Raw genomic sequence first — 15,163 nt, forward strand, 5'->3', positions numbered from 1 at the left:
TTCGTTTTCTATTAATGGTCAATTCTGTTATTTAGCTTCATACCATTGCACTTGATTATTGTACAGAATGTTTTGTGATGATGATTAGACTAAAATACTTCACACAATAAATGTATATTGATCTTTTTAGACTCCAAAAAAGACATTAGAGTTAAAGAAAAACTCTTAAATGTGAGCCAAGGCATATATATAATGTATGTGGAATATTAGAGGGTCATCACAGCAACCCTTTGCACCCAGTATAATACTAAATAGGCCAACACTGAATTAAAATAGCACTTTTATTCATTAATTAGTAAAGAATAAAAATGGGACAATGCAAAATTGCTCCCTGCTGTGGGCCTGACTTAGCCTGCTGGCTAATCCGTTTCTCCCACCTTAAAAAGTACTTCTGGATATGTCAAAATGTCCCATGATACCTGTTAAGCCCTTGTCACATTAGAAAACTTTTCCAGCAATATTCACTTGTATTCTTCATTTACATAATCTTAGCTGGTTGGAGGCTGTCATGAAGCTGATTGCCTAATGTAACATACCCAACGATTGAGAACAACTAGTCTGTGAATTACTAAGACAAAATCAATTTGTCTTTAGTCATAGGGATGGGCTCCTTGTGCATGACAGCTGACAACCAATGAATGTTCATTCGGAAGTATGATGCATAGAAAGCAGTGACAAGGAATAAGAAACTTGCATGGGCAGACACCGCCGCTATTAACCCATCATACAGTACCAGCTCCATAAGGCAGCATGGGGGTTGTGGACCTAACAAAGAGAAAAGTACCATACCATAACAGAATGGAAAAATCGGGAGTGTGCTCCCCTTGACTTTCTCGTATACCGAGATTGGAGAAAAGGTCATCAGAACCACTTCCAGTTGTGCAATATTTCTCAAATATCATATCTCTTTGTTTCTCATCACAACTAATTGATAATATCGATACACAATCAGTTATCTCTATTTATAATCAAACTTTATATTAAAATGATATTTTTACACTTAGGGAGGTTGAAAGCAGTGGTGAAATTTTTTCATGATTATATATGCATTATCTAGATTACGTGCAAAGTAAAGAGTTATAGTCACCTAAAAACATAGAAAAGGTGTTAGTACTGTATAATATTTATTGCAATAAATTACTATAGGTAAAACTGAATTCAGGTACATTTAATTATGATAATGATGGTGGAAATAAAAAAAAATCATAAAATTAATGTATTACCAGGTACACAACAGGGACATAACAGCTTATTGTTCCCATTACATCTTAATATTTACATAGCACGTTCAATGTTTACATGTTATGGTTAAACTAATGATGTATAAATTAAAATAAAATTAATAATAGTTATTGAAAAACTATGCATTATATTGAATACAGTTTTTAATATTATGTGCACATTTATACAGTATTCCCATGACACAAAAAATTGGATGGTTGTTGAAATAAAATACTATTTCCAGTTGAGTAATTTTTCTCAAATTTCATATGTGTTTGCTTTTTATCATTATAAATATCTATACAAAATTTGAATCATCTATCTGTAATTATAACTATAGTTGACCTGAAAATTCACAAAAGAATACAGCTAAGATACCACTTCTGGCTGCCGAAAGTGGCCCAAAAGTTGATAAGATTCCTTATTTTTGATATAAAGCAGGTGTACAAAATCTCATTGACTTAGGTAAAAAGTGTTTTCAAGTTATCGTGTTTACACAGAGACACACAGACAGATTGTAACGGGTCTCTCTATAAAAAGGCACTATACAGTATCTGGGGGATGGGGGATGAATTTTATTTTGTTTAGCTCTGTTTTGTTTTGGTTCTTTTTCCTCTGTATTCATTTCAAAGTAAATGGTTGTATCTGTTATTATTTGTTTTATTGAGTAATATACCATGGTAATGTTCTGGTTTTTGAAAATAAAATTTCTATTAAAAATTTAAAAAAAATAAAGGGCACTGCATAGAATTTAATTGCTTCAATAGCAAAGTTGAAAAAAAGATAATGGCAGAAACTGAGTCCTTCTTCGGCCAAATGGGTAATTTCAAAGGGGCTTTGGCCACCGGCGGTCAGCAGATCTGACACCACCAGACATCTTCCTTCTTGGGTATGCTCAAAGAAAAAGTCTATCGGAACAAGCCTCGCACTGTAAAAGATTTGAAGGAAAACATCCAATGTGAAATTGCTGCTATTCCCCCCAGGACGCTTGCTGATACGTTCAGGAACATGGAGCACCGTGTCGAAATGTGTCTGGCAGAAAACGGAAACCACTTCCAGCATCGCATGTAATGCAATCGATTACACATACATCAAGGTATATAGCATATATTTTTAGTTCAGATTACTTAATCCTAACAGTGTGTTTCTTCGTGCGGGTCCCAAGCCTGGATAAATGGGGAGGGTTACGTCAGGAAGGGCATCTGGTGTAAAAATTTGCCAAATCAATATGCGGACAACAATACAAATTTCCATACTGGATTGGTCGAGCTCCGGGTTAACAACGACCGCCACCAGTACTGTTAGCGAACAGGGTGCTGGCAGAAATTGGGCTACTGTTGGCTGAAGAAGAAGAAGGAGAAGAAGAGGGGGGGGAGATGTGTCCGGAGGCAGGAGGAGAGGAGGAAAGTAAAGAGAGTGGAACTGAGGGTAGGAACTTTGAATATTGGCAGTATGACTGGTAAGGAGAGAGAGTTAGCAGATATGATGGAGAGAAGGAAGGTTGATATATTATGCGTGCAAGAGACTAAATAGTAAATAGTAAGGCCAGGTGGATTGGAGGTGGATTCAAATTGTTCTATCATGGTGTGGATGGGAGGGGAAATGGGGTAGGAGTTATTCTGAAGGAACAGTATGTCAAGAGTGTTTTGGAGGTGAAAAGAGTGTCAGTCAGAGTAATGATTATGAAGCTGGAAATGTTGTTGAAATGAATGTTGTTAGTGCATATGCACCACAAGTTGAGTGTGCAATGGGTGAGAAAGAAGATTTTTGGAGTGAGTTGGATGAAGTGATGAACAGTATACCCAAGGGACAGAAAGTGGTGATTGGAGCGGATTTCAATGGGCATGTTGGTGAAGGGAACAGTGGAGATGAGGAGGTGATGGGTAGGTATGGTGTCAAGGAGAGGAATGAAGAAGGTCAGAGGACAGTGGATTTTGCCAAAAAGATGGACATGACTGTGGTGAATACATATTTTAAGAAGAAGGAGGAACATAGGGTTATGTACTGTACAAGAGTGGATGAAGATGCACACAGGTAGATTACATCCTATGCAGAAGAGTTGATCTGAAGGAGATTGAAGACTGCAAAGTGATGGCAGGGGAAAGTGTAGTTAAGCAGCATAGGATGGTGGTCTGTAGGATGACATTGGAGATCAAGAAGATGAAGAGAGTGAGGGCAGTGCCAAGGATCAAATGGTGGAAGTTGAAAAAGGAAGACTGCAAGGTTGAGTTTAGGGAGGAGGTGAGACAGGCACTGGGTGGCAGCAAAGAGTTACCAGACAGCTGGGAAACTGGGAGAGGGAGGTCAGTGGAATGGTGAGGATGCAGGGAGTAGAGTTGGCGAAGGTGGATGAGTTTAAATACTTGGGATCAACAGTACAGAGTAATGGGGATTGTGGAAGAGACGTGAAAAAGACAGTGCAGGCAGGGTGGAATGGATAGAGAAGAGTGTCAGGAGTAATTTGTGACAGATGGGTATCAGCAAGAGTGAAAGGGAAGGTCTACAGGATGGTAGTGAGACCAGCTATGTTATATGGGTTGGAGACGATGGCACTGACCAGAAAGCAGGAGACAGAGCTGGAGGTAGCAGAGTTAAAGATGCTAAGATTTGCACTGGGTGTGACAAGGATGGATAGGATTAGAAATTAGTACATTAGAGGGTCAGCTCAAGTTGGACGGTTGGGAGGCAAAATCAGAGAGGTGAGATTGTGTTGGTTTGGACATGTGCAGAGGAGAGATGCTGGGTATATTGGGAGAAGGATACTAAGGATAGAGCTGCCAGGGAAGAGGAAAAGAGGAAGGTCTAAGCGAAGGTTTATGGATGTGGTGAGGGAGGACATGCAGGTGATGGGTGTAACAGAGCAAGAAGCAAGAGGACAGAAAGATATGGAAGAAGATGATATGCTGTGGCAACCCCTAATGGGAACAGCCAAAAGAAGAAGAAAAATCCTAACGGGAGTTACAACAGCATATTCGTGACCTCTTTTGAGTGAATCTCCCTGTATAATTGATTTTAATATTTTGCTGCAGATTTTCTGTAGTAACAGAACACTGTAAAAATGCATAAAACTACACAAGTGTAAGCATAGCCATACTTTGGCTGGCTTCAGCAAGCAAAACCCCCTTTTGTCTTAACTACTTGCAGTATGCCTTCCTGCCAGTAGGTGTTGTCATAGTCCCACCACAGCACTGCTTGCATTTTGTGGTCTGGTTGAAAGCAGTATTGATATAACAACATGCTAATTGTTTTAGAAATGGAATTGTACTACATTGTCAGAAATCAGAAAAAAAAGTCTGGAGAACAGTTTCTGAAAAGTGGAAAAGGAGTACAGTGATAACTTGACTTAAGTTTTTTATTTTTTGCCGTTTCCCTTACTAACTTTAAGAGCAGCACAAACGCGGAGTCTACAATGTACCCATATGACTAAGACTGAAGCTTTTACCTGATTCAATTCAAATCATTGTGAATGCAGTTACAGAAGAGAGTTGCAATGGAATTTGTACCAAAAAAAATTGTAACTTTTACAGTAACTTTGGTTGAGGTACCGTGAGCTTAGAAATTGAAGTTTATACCCCTTAAAAGTCACATGGAAACTTACACAAAAAAAAAAAAAAAGAATTATGACCAACTCTTTTCCTTTAACACATGGCAAAATTAACAAAGTGTAAGGTACACAAAAAGAGCACAGGGCGTGAAAACCCCAGAATGTTAGCTGTTTTGTAATATTCTGTACATACATCTGATTTATGAACCAGTTTTTCCATTACAGGAAGCCTGAAAGCATTAAGCGCCAATTAAAATTTAAACTCAGGCTGGATGACAGTCTATCACAGGGCTCACAGAAACACTTAATTTGGAGATGGCATTTAACCTACACTCTTCTTTAGAATTTGGGAGGAATTAGGAATATCAAAAAAAAGAAAGATAAAGAATCTGGTATACTTGTACCTGTTGAATCCGTGTGACTGGAGTCATGAAGAAGTAACACTAAATACAGAGCTACTGGTCACCGTCCTTAACAAGATAATATTCACAGATCATGGCAATAACTTTGAAAATTTCATAATATGTATATCACCACCAGCCTGAGTGTAACTTAGCATGACATCTAATCATAGCGTCAGTCTGATCGGCAAAGCGTTTGTACAATACATGTAAATAATAGACATGGAAAGCACCACCTTCTAAATTTCTCCTTGGGAGTAATAAAGTTTATCTAATATAATCTAATTTTACACACAGCATTTTAACTGTTCTGAGAACCTACAGGACGCAGTTTCCACAAGATGCACACTGCAAGCTCTGCTCCCCACAGCCTTACCACTGCTGTACAGCTGCTATAGTGCACTACTCCTTTCACTTGTGCAAATGCATCTTATTTGTTGGTTGTTCAAGCTTGCGTTTTTTCATTGGATATTTCACTGCACAACAGGAAAATGTTTATAAGAGACATTGAAGAAATAAAAGGAATAAGGGAAGGGGGTGTCAAAGTTTCCAGTGTGCAATTTGCAGAAGGTACAGTATTTATTGCTGAAAGAGAAGGACTACTACTGTAAATGTTGTATGAAGAGAAGGAACTAGCATTTGATTGCAAGAGAACAGTGAGCATAATGTTTAAAAAGGACAAAGTAGTGCCATGATGCAAGTTCAAATTAAAACCTAAAAATATCCAGTAAGTGGACCACTTTTGTTACCCAGGTGGTATGTTAACACATGATGGAGGAAGCAATCAAGTAATCAAAAGAAGAACTACTATGGCAAAACTGGCTTTTATGCAGTTAATATATATATACAGTAATCCCTCGCTATATCGCGCTTTGACTTTCGCGGCTTCACTCTATCGCGGATTTTATATGTAAGCATATTTAAATATATATCGTCGGATTTTTTGCTGGTTCGCGGATTTCTGCGGACAATGGGTCTTTTAATTTCTGGTACATGCTTCCTCAGTTGGTTTGCCCAGTTGATTTCATACAAGGGACACTATTGGCAGATTGCTGAGAAGCTACCCAACCAGAGCACGCATTACGTATTAAATAAAACTCCTCAAATATATTGTGAGCACGGGGGCTGTTCGCACCCTTAGAGGATACAGCCGCTCCTCAAAAAATGCTGAAAGATTACCTTCACATTGCTGCCATCCTTGCTGGGCTTACATGTGGCTGCTTTGTACAAGCGTTATGCTTCCTTCACGGTGCTTCGCATACTTAAAAGATCAAACAGCACGTATTGATTTTTGATTGTTTACTTTTCTCTCTCTCTTGCTCTGACATTCTCTGCTCCTGACGGAGGGGGTGTGAGCAGGGGGGCTGTTCGCACCCCTAGACGATACCGACGCTCGTCTAAAAATACTGAAAGATTATCTTCACATTGCTCCCTTCCGGCTTTGTCAAGCAACATGCTTCCCACACGGTGCTTCACATACCTAAAAGCTTGAATGGCACGTATTGATTTTTGATTGTTTGTTTTTCTCTGTCTCTCTCACTATCTCCGACATTCTCTGCTCCTGACGGAGGGGGTGTGAGCAGAGGGGCTGTTTGCACACTGGCCTAGAGGATAAGGACGCTCCTCTAAAAAATGCTGAAAGACTACCTTCACATTGCTCTCTTCCTTGCAGCTGCTTTGTACGGCAGTGCTTCGCATACTTAAAAGCCAAACACCCCTATTGATTTTTGATTGTTTCCTTTTCTCTCTCTCTCTGACATTCTCTGCTACTGATGCGCACTCCTTTGATGAGGAAGATATGTTTACATTCTTTTAATTGTGAGACAGAACTGTCATCTCTGTCTTGTCATAGAGCACAGTTTAAACTTGAAAAAGAGACAAATGTTTGTTTGCAGTGTTTGAATAAAGTTCCCATCTCTCTACAACCTCCTGTGTTTCTGTGCAAATCTGTGACCCAAGCATGACAATATAAAAATAACCATATAAACATATGGTTTCTACTTCGCGGATTTTCTTATTTCGCGGGTGGCTCTGGAATGCAACCCCCGCGATGGAGGAGGGATTAGATAGAGATAGATAGATAGATAGATACTTTATTAATCCCAATGGGAAATTCACATTACTGTTTAGCAATTACTGATTACTGTATAGCAATAAGAAAATTATGAGCTACAGAATGCCAAAGAAAAGTAAAGTTAGACATCCATGTTTTATAAACTGGATGAAATCTTGACTATATTTTACATTTTAATTTAAGCCTGGATATTTGTGTACAACTTATAAATGCATAGCAATAATTGTAAAATAAACTATTCTTTTGCCTGTGACTTTTCCTTAATTGCTTTTAGGAATATAAAGGTAAGTTGCCTTGTGGACATTGATATGATTTAGAAATTTCGAGGAGAATTTCGAGGAGGAATTACTGTATTTATAAACCAAAACAATAAAAACAAAGGTGAAGATTCTAAGTGTACTGTATTACACTTAGAATTTGGGAAGAAATAGGAATATCAATAAAAGAAAGCTTAATGTGCAGTTGTGAAACATGGACTGTAAACAAAACAGCGGATGGCAGACTAGATGTGTTTTTTATAAGAATGGTAAAGCTTATGTGGACAAATAAAGTAATAAATAAAGGACTATTAAAGAGAGCACAGATGAAAAGACATTTACTAAGTGAGATAAAGAATAGACAATTAAAACATTTGTGACATGTCATCAGAGCTGAAGGCTCTGAAAGTGTTGCATTACTGGGTAAAAAAAATGGGAAGAGAATAAAAGTAAGCCAGAGAAACACCATCAGTGTAAATGCTGTGAGATGTTTCAGTAACAACATTACGTGCAATGACTTTTTAGTACATCAAGGAAAAGAGACAGGTGGAAGAACACGATCGCCAACATCTGAATCAGACATGGCATGTAGAGAAAGAGAGGGGTGCATGACTGTGTCTGGAGGTACATTAAGTGTGTTTAAGAAATGTGTCTTTCACTTGGCAGGAGGTGAACTTACTTCAAAAGCTGATCAAAGAATTATCTTATGGTAGGTTTATGCACTTTGGTGGCAGCTGACTTTGATTTTACTAAAACTAGTGAGATGTGAGTGAATATGAACGTAAGCATGTGTGGGTAAGTGTGCTCTTCGTTGGACTGTTGCCCCAAATTGTTTTTGTTCCTGCATTCTGCCTGATGCTGCTAAAGTATACTTTTGCACCCTTAAACTTATATTAGATCAACCATTTTTTAAAAAGGTATGGGCAGAGAAACATAAACACATTCTAGCTGAAATATACTTTCCTCATATCCTTGCATTAGGTAAAGCAGGTTAAAAAAATATTTTGGTTTATTTCATTTATAATTTATCAACTAATTAAATTAAGCATGTGTAATGGGCTAGAAATTGGTGTTTTGTTACTGTTAGGAAAAAACACATGTAAATAATAAATGTAAAAGCCAAGAGATGAAGGGGCAATAGGCACCCTTTGTTTGAGAATAGGATAAATGAAAAGGCAAATTTCCAGAATAATTTTGTTACAGGTTAATGTTGGTAGCTGTCTATAGAACGTAGATATTTACCTGTCTCACAAAAGAGTCTCCTGCTTTGAAGATCAAGCTGCTTTGATTGGTATCTCAACAACATATTGTACAGTATTGTGATAACAGAACTGCCTGACTCCTTAGAAAATATTTGCACTTACTTGGTTTGAAAATGAACATGTTCTGGGGACGTTGGTCTCTAATCATCATACAGTGGTATATGGACTTCAAGATAATTAGCAACAATACTATTGTTAAGTTTCCTCCGGGTGCTCCGGTTTCCTCCCACTGTCCAAAAACATGCAGGTTAGGTGCATTGGTAAAATTGTCCCTAGTGTGTGCTTGGTGTATGGGTGTGTGTGTGTGTGTGTGCCCTGCGGTGAGCTGGCACCCTGCCCAGGGTTTGTTTCCTGTCTTGTGCCCTGTGCTGGCTGGGATTGGCTCCAGCAGACCCCCATAACCCTGTGTTAGGATATAGTGGGTTGGACAATGACTGACTGACTGACTATTGTTTAACCAATGAAAATGTGTTTACACTATTTTTTAGCAAAGGAAATTGGTATGTACCATTGTTTAACCAATCGTCATGTTGATCTAGTCAGAGATTGAAGCAGTAATATAACTCTGGGCAAATCAGAATAAAATCAAGTATGGTAAGAGATTCCTAACTGCTGCTTGCTTATTTATTTTTGACATGATATTGCTATGGCTACACCCTTTTGCAAAAGTGGCTTGTACCTGGCCTTTGTTCACCTAGCAACATAGCAGGTGCTTGTTTATGTTTAGTTGAAGGTTTTGAAGGTTACATGCTGCAGTTTTAATAACAGTTTTTTAGGTGGAAAAAAGGAAATTTAAAATTTTTTTTTTTGCTGTATTTCCATATTTTATGTATATTTTTGCTTTGCACCCTGACCCACCATAACTTATGGGGAGGAGCAAAAGCTTTAGATTTGTCAAATATTTCGATCTCTGATTTTCGACAAATCTCAATGTTTTAGGGTCCCCTGATACAGAAAACATTGATATCTCAGTGATGGGTGTGTGTTTATGTGTGTGTCTGTGTGTCACAGTTTTAATTTTAATTATGAGTTCTTCTTGTCAATTACTATCTTAATGACCTATTTTATGATCAGAAAGATTAGCATCAGAACAATAAATAAATACTGAAATGTTATAGAATAGTTTGGGTAACTTGGTTCCTAGGGGACAAAGCCTACTGATGCTCATGTCCAAATTTTTAAGTATTATATACACCCATATAAACCTATTTTCATTCATATGAGATAGTAGATAAGCTTCAGAACCAAAGGCCTTTATGAAGTGAAAATATCCAAACTAGAAAACAAGAATAGAGTTGCAAGCCTAGAAAATTCCTGCATTTGTAGTTATATGGGAAAGGTGCTATATAAATAAAATTTATTATTATTATTATTATTATTATAGTGAGCAAAAGGGGATATGGAATTGTGTCAGTTTTTAGGCTTATGTTGTAAATAGTATATAAAATAGACAATAAAAATTGGACTGCTACAGTATCTTGTGTCATTAAAGCTCATCAAGCCATCCAGCCATTAGACCTTTTTCTCAAAAGAAGTTACTTGGACACAGATGATGAGCCAGAAGGAAAACTCAGTTTATACCAGTTATACCAGAGACTCTTTTTTGATGGTGTTGCTGTGGTCTCTTTGCATCTGTTTCTTTCAAGAAGAAGAATAAGGAAAATATTACAGACCACTCAAAACAAAGCCAATCATCATGTCATGATTTTCCAGTTGGCTTCCTGCTAAATCTAAGGGTTTAATACCAGCCTCACATTTCATGTTTTTCTTGTTGACTGCAATGCAGTAAATTGGGCAAACATGAAATACAGGCTTGATATAGATTTCTTATTTTAAACAATATGTGATTACATGACACAATTAAGCACTGTAGTGTCCAAAAATGGCAAAAAGTTTTTTTTTTTTTTTTTTACAAGACATTTACATTAATATTAAATGATAGAGGCTGACAATTGTTGCACCGCTCCAAACTGAAATGTTAACGTGGTTATTTGTGGGGCAGCCCTATATAAGCTTGCATTAAGTGTTTAAATGTGATCCTTTTAGTGAAGCTATCCTTTTCTATTTCAGGCTCTTGGAAAACTGTAGCCTATACTAATAAAATTATAGACAAGCCAGGGATCAACCCATTGTTGCACACTAGTCCACCAGAGGTGTGACCAGAACATCATGTGTGGGTGGGCATTTGGCTTGTCTGGGGGAGCAAAAAATATCCATCCATCCCCATTTTTATAGGGGGGGTCAAATAATAATAACAACATAGTTTTATATAACATATAAAAGCAAAAATTGTGGCATAAATCATAACCTATTGTTCAATAAAATTAACAGAGGCAATTGAACTTGTATTATTATTTTTTGTGAACAAATATAGAACTACATCTACAAGGTAAATATCAATAAAGTCAAATGTATACAACATATGAGAGCAAGAACAGAAACGTGGCTTATTGTAGTCATGGGAGGCTATAGGACATCAGTTTCCAGTGTTTAACCTGGATATTATCTACAGGACCAGTCTGCAGTTACTCTTGGCAAATTCTGAAATAAATTCATTCACGTCTAGATGTTCTGTGATGTTTATCTCATGTGCCAGAATGACTAAATTTCTCTTCCTTGAATGCAGCATTGTTCAGAGTGGAGTTAGAATGCGGTTCAAAGTAGAGAAAGAGCTTTCGAATGCAGCTGAAGACACACCAATGATGAGTGCTGTGATGCAGACATGGCTCTGACATGCAGGATACTAGACGCGTGTTTGTGGAAGCCGCCACCGTCTTTTTCTAGAGCTTTTATCCAATTAATGTAGCCGTGTTTGGTGAATATGTCCTCGCGGTTCGAATTGGAAACACTAAATTTGCGGTAGGCAAAGCAAAAGCTGCCATCACGGACAACAGAATATGCAAGCCATGGTCGAGACTGATACCAGCTTGCACTAAAACATCTGAGTGTCTTTCCAAATGCGCGCTTGGGATAATTAATTAAAACGGGCTGGGAGGGGCTATCCATATTTAAGTCAGGCAGACCGGACTGTATAGCAGCGGTACTGGGATCAACCATGGAGCCAGCATCTTGCGGAGGGACAGAGGTTGAAGATGTCTGCTTTTTAATATGCCACCTATGCATAGCCTTTGGTGTTACCAACCAGAAAATAAAAGAAGAATGGAACGTATATGCTGTTTTAATTAAAGAATACGGTCAACAGGTTCAAAACATCCTGAAAAATGTGCGTCAAAGTGAACTGTGAGCAGCACGGTGCCTGTCTAGTGGAGGAGGCACTGACGGATACGCCCCAAATTCAAACGGGCCGATTGGAAAGCAACTCAGTTTTGAAAATCAAATGTTATTCTTCTCCAGAGTTTTCATTGGACAGACAGAGCATTTCGCAGGGGGGGCACGGCTTGTCTCTGGGGGGGCAGTGCCCACCCCAGCCCCCCTGTGGTCACGCCTCTGTAGTCCACTAGTCCAGGTCATACACACACACCCAAAAAGCCACTCCTCCACCATTTAATCTTACATAATTATTTAAAAACACAAGAACATTTAACCACAACAAACATCCTTCGACAAGCTACATCTTTTGGGATATACAGACATATTACACTAGAAAAGGTCAGAGAATGAAAAACAGTGCTGTCTGCTGAATAGTTTATTCAGTAAAACATATAACCGCTTGTGTGATTGATTATTTGCTGACCTATACTGTGTATGTGTAGCATTTTCAATTAGCTTTTTTTCCTGAAGAACAAACAAATCAGTTTTAGGAGATAGAAATAAATCACCTTGTTATATCTGAATGACTGCTTACAAAGTCCTGAGCTCTACAGTGGTGTGATATTTAGTGATATTTTGGATATCTGTTAAGGGACAGCCCAGGTTAAGCTACTTGGCTTCTTCTAACACTTAATTAAACAAAAAATGTGAACTATGAGTCTATGTTTGCACCTTGTTTAATCCAATTCAGGGTCACAAAGTAACTTACAAATAAGAAGATGTGATAAGTTGGGGTTTTAGAAGTATTTCTGTATTCATTTGGCTATTTATCCATGGAGCTCCCAGGGACACTGTCTTTTCAGGGCATGATTTTAAGAAGCATAATTATTGAAGAACTGTTACATTTTGTCACTTTAATGCTTTGTATTTATTAGACTTCTGCTATACTTTTGAAGTGAAAGCCTTGTCTGTCTCATGGCTGCAACACAGAAGAGCTCTTCTTTTTTTTAAACATATGAACACTAGTTTTATTAACTAGGTGGAGGAACATATGGAGAATTGGTTATGTTGTTTGACTCAGTTTCCTTGTGGCTTAAAGTCCAGAGCATGTCAAGTGAGGTCGACCAGCTAACAGGATACAGAAAGCATGGAAGCAGGGGGTAGGGGATGAGCATGACCATGCTTCGGATCCCCCCAGTCCATGTGATTCTTAGCATTTCTGGGTCAGATCAAAACTCTTCTTTTCTTCACCCTGGAGGTATATCATCTCTTCCGTTCCCGTGATTGTGAAGAACTTCCATGCTATATGGAAAGTACAAGTCCCTGGGCCTCCCTGCAGTGTCCCTTGGTGGCCCCCACGGTATCCAGCAAGGCTGTGAAGAAAAACTCCAAGGTCCATGATGCCCTGTTGGAATTCGGGGCACCTCCATGTTGCCGGGAGGGCTCCATCTGGCAACGTGGGGGTACTGGCTGGGAAGAACGGCCGGCAGGGCCGGATTTTCCTATAGGCTAACTAGGCTTCAGCCTAGGGCCTCAAGATCAAGAGGGGCCTACATTCAAATTGTTAGCAAAATTAAAATTACACTATTCTAAAAACAGTGAACACTAAAACACTGAACCGAAAATAAGGAGAAATTCTACGCATATGACTAATAAACAAACATAAAAATGTATTGGTTAATCACAATAATGATGTTTTTTATTATCTCTCATGTAATTTACAAACTTAAAAATGGAAGGTGAAAGGGCCTCATAAGTGGAATAGCCTAGGGCCTCTTTTCATATAAATCCGGCCCTGACGGCCGGCCATATACCACAATACATATTGTTTTGCAGCTTAATCAAGTAATTTCGTTTTACTGCATACCAGGTCAGATGCATTCTGGATTGTACCATATGACAATCTGTTACCAGCAGGCTATATGTTGATGACTTGCATAGTACAAGAAGACAGTTCACATAGAGACTGCTGAGAATCTTTAATGGTTACAGTAGAAAAGTACTCTTACAAGGATTATCTAATTTACATGGTGCGGAATATTGTCAGAATCTAAACTTTTGTACATGGATGTGAATAAAGTTTTTGCCATCTGTCTGATTTTCTGCAATACAATAGAACCTGAGCTTAATAAAATTACAGGATGAATTTGGTGAATGCATAGACATTGCTGCAGAAATTTGTATTGACAGGCACCAGTAGTGATGTTCAGTAATGCTCTAATGATTACATTTTTTTAAGTTGATTCAAAATTGCTGGAAATCACAATTCAGAGCTATATCATCATATTATGGTCAGAAAAAACAACTCACCATGCCCTATAAAATTAAGTAATTGGTTTCTGGTGCTTCATTGTATTTTAGTCCTTTCAAATAATCCATTTGTGTACACAATATATCACAGAATGTAACTCATGCTCCTCTCACATTTCAATACGTATTGGATTGCAGCTTAAAAGAGTGATTTTGTAAGTATTACTGTATACCAGGTCAGATGCATGCTGGATTGTAACACATTGTAATCTGTTACGCGCAGGTTATATTTTGATAACTTGCATAGTACAAGAAGTCAGTACACTTGGAGATGGCTGTACAACATATCACAGAAAGTGAGTAATGCAGAGCGTTCACTGGCATTGCGAACTGAGAATTGATATGGAGGTGGGCATGACACTTTTAAAATTCTAAGGCTTTGGTAAAAAAAAAAAAATAACCTGAGGTAGTTTAACAAGTTTAGTTCAGATTTATTGACATATGTGCACTGTACAGTGGAGCTCTTTTGTACACAATTTACTAATAGGCACTAAGCTGCTACTTGGAATGAATGTTGCTCCATAGGCAATGTAAAATATAACAATATGGATTGCAATGGGCGAAAGAAGCCCCTGTTACAATCACCCAACAGTTCCACAACCTGGGTTTGTCAGTTCATGATTTTAGTTAGGTTAAAACTGTATATGAAAGTATCAGGAATTACATCACAATGTTTTTTTACAAAGAGTGGCAGAGTAAAAATATTTGAAAATGCAATGATAAAGAGTCAGTGCTGCTCACATGCATCTGAGATTGCACTGAGACTATACCCGGAAAGAACGATGCAATGTGGAACATGAATGATTTATGAGGTGCCATTTAGAAAAAGTAATCATATGATTTGAAATAGGCATTTGCCATTAAACCAATGTGTATGTACTATA

Source organism: Erpetoichthys calabaricus, chromosome 12 (genome assembly GCF_900747795.2).
Source record: "Erpetoichthys calabaricus chromosome 12, fErpCal1.3, whole genome shotgun sequence".
Taxonomy (NCBI): domain Eukaryota; kingdom Metazoa; phylum Chordata; class Cladistia; order Polypteriformes; family Polypteridae; genus Erpetoichthys; species Erpetoichthys calabaricus.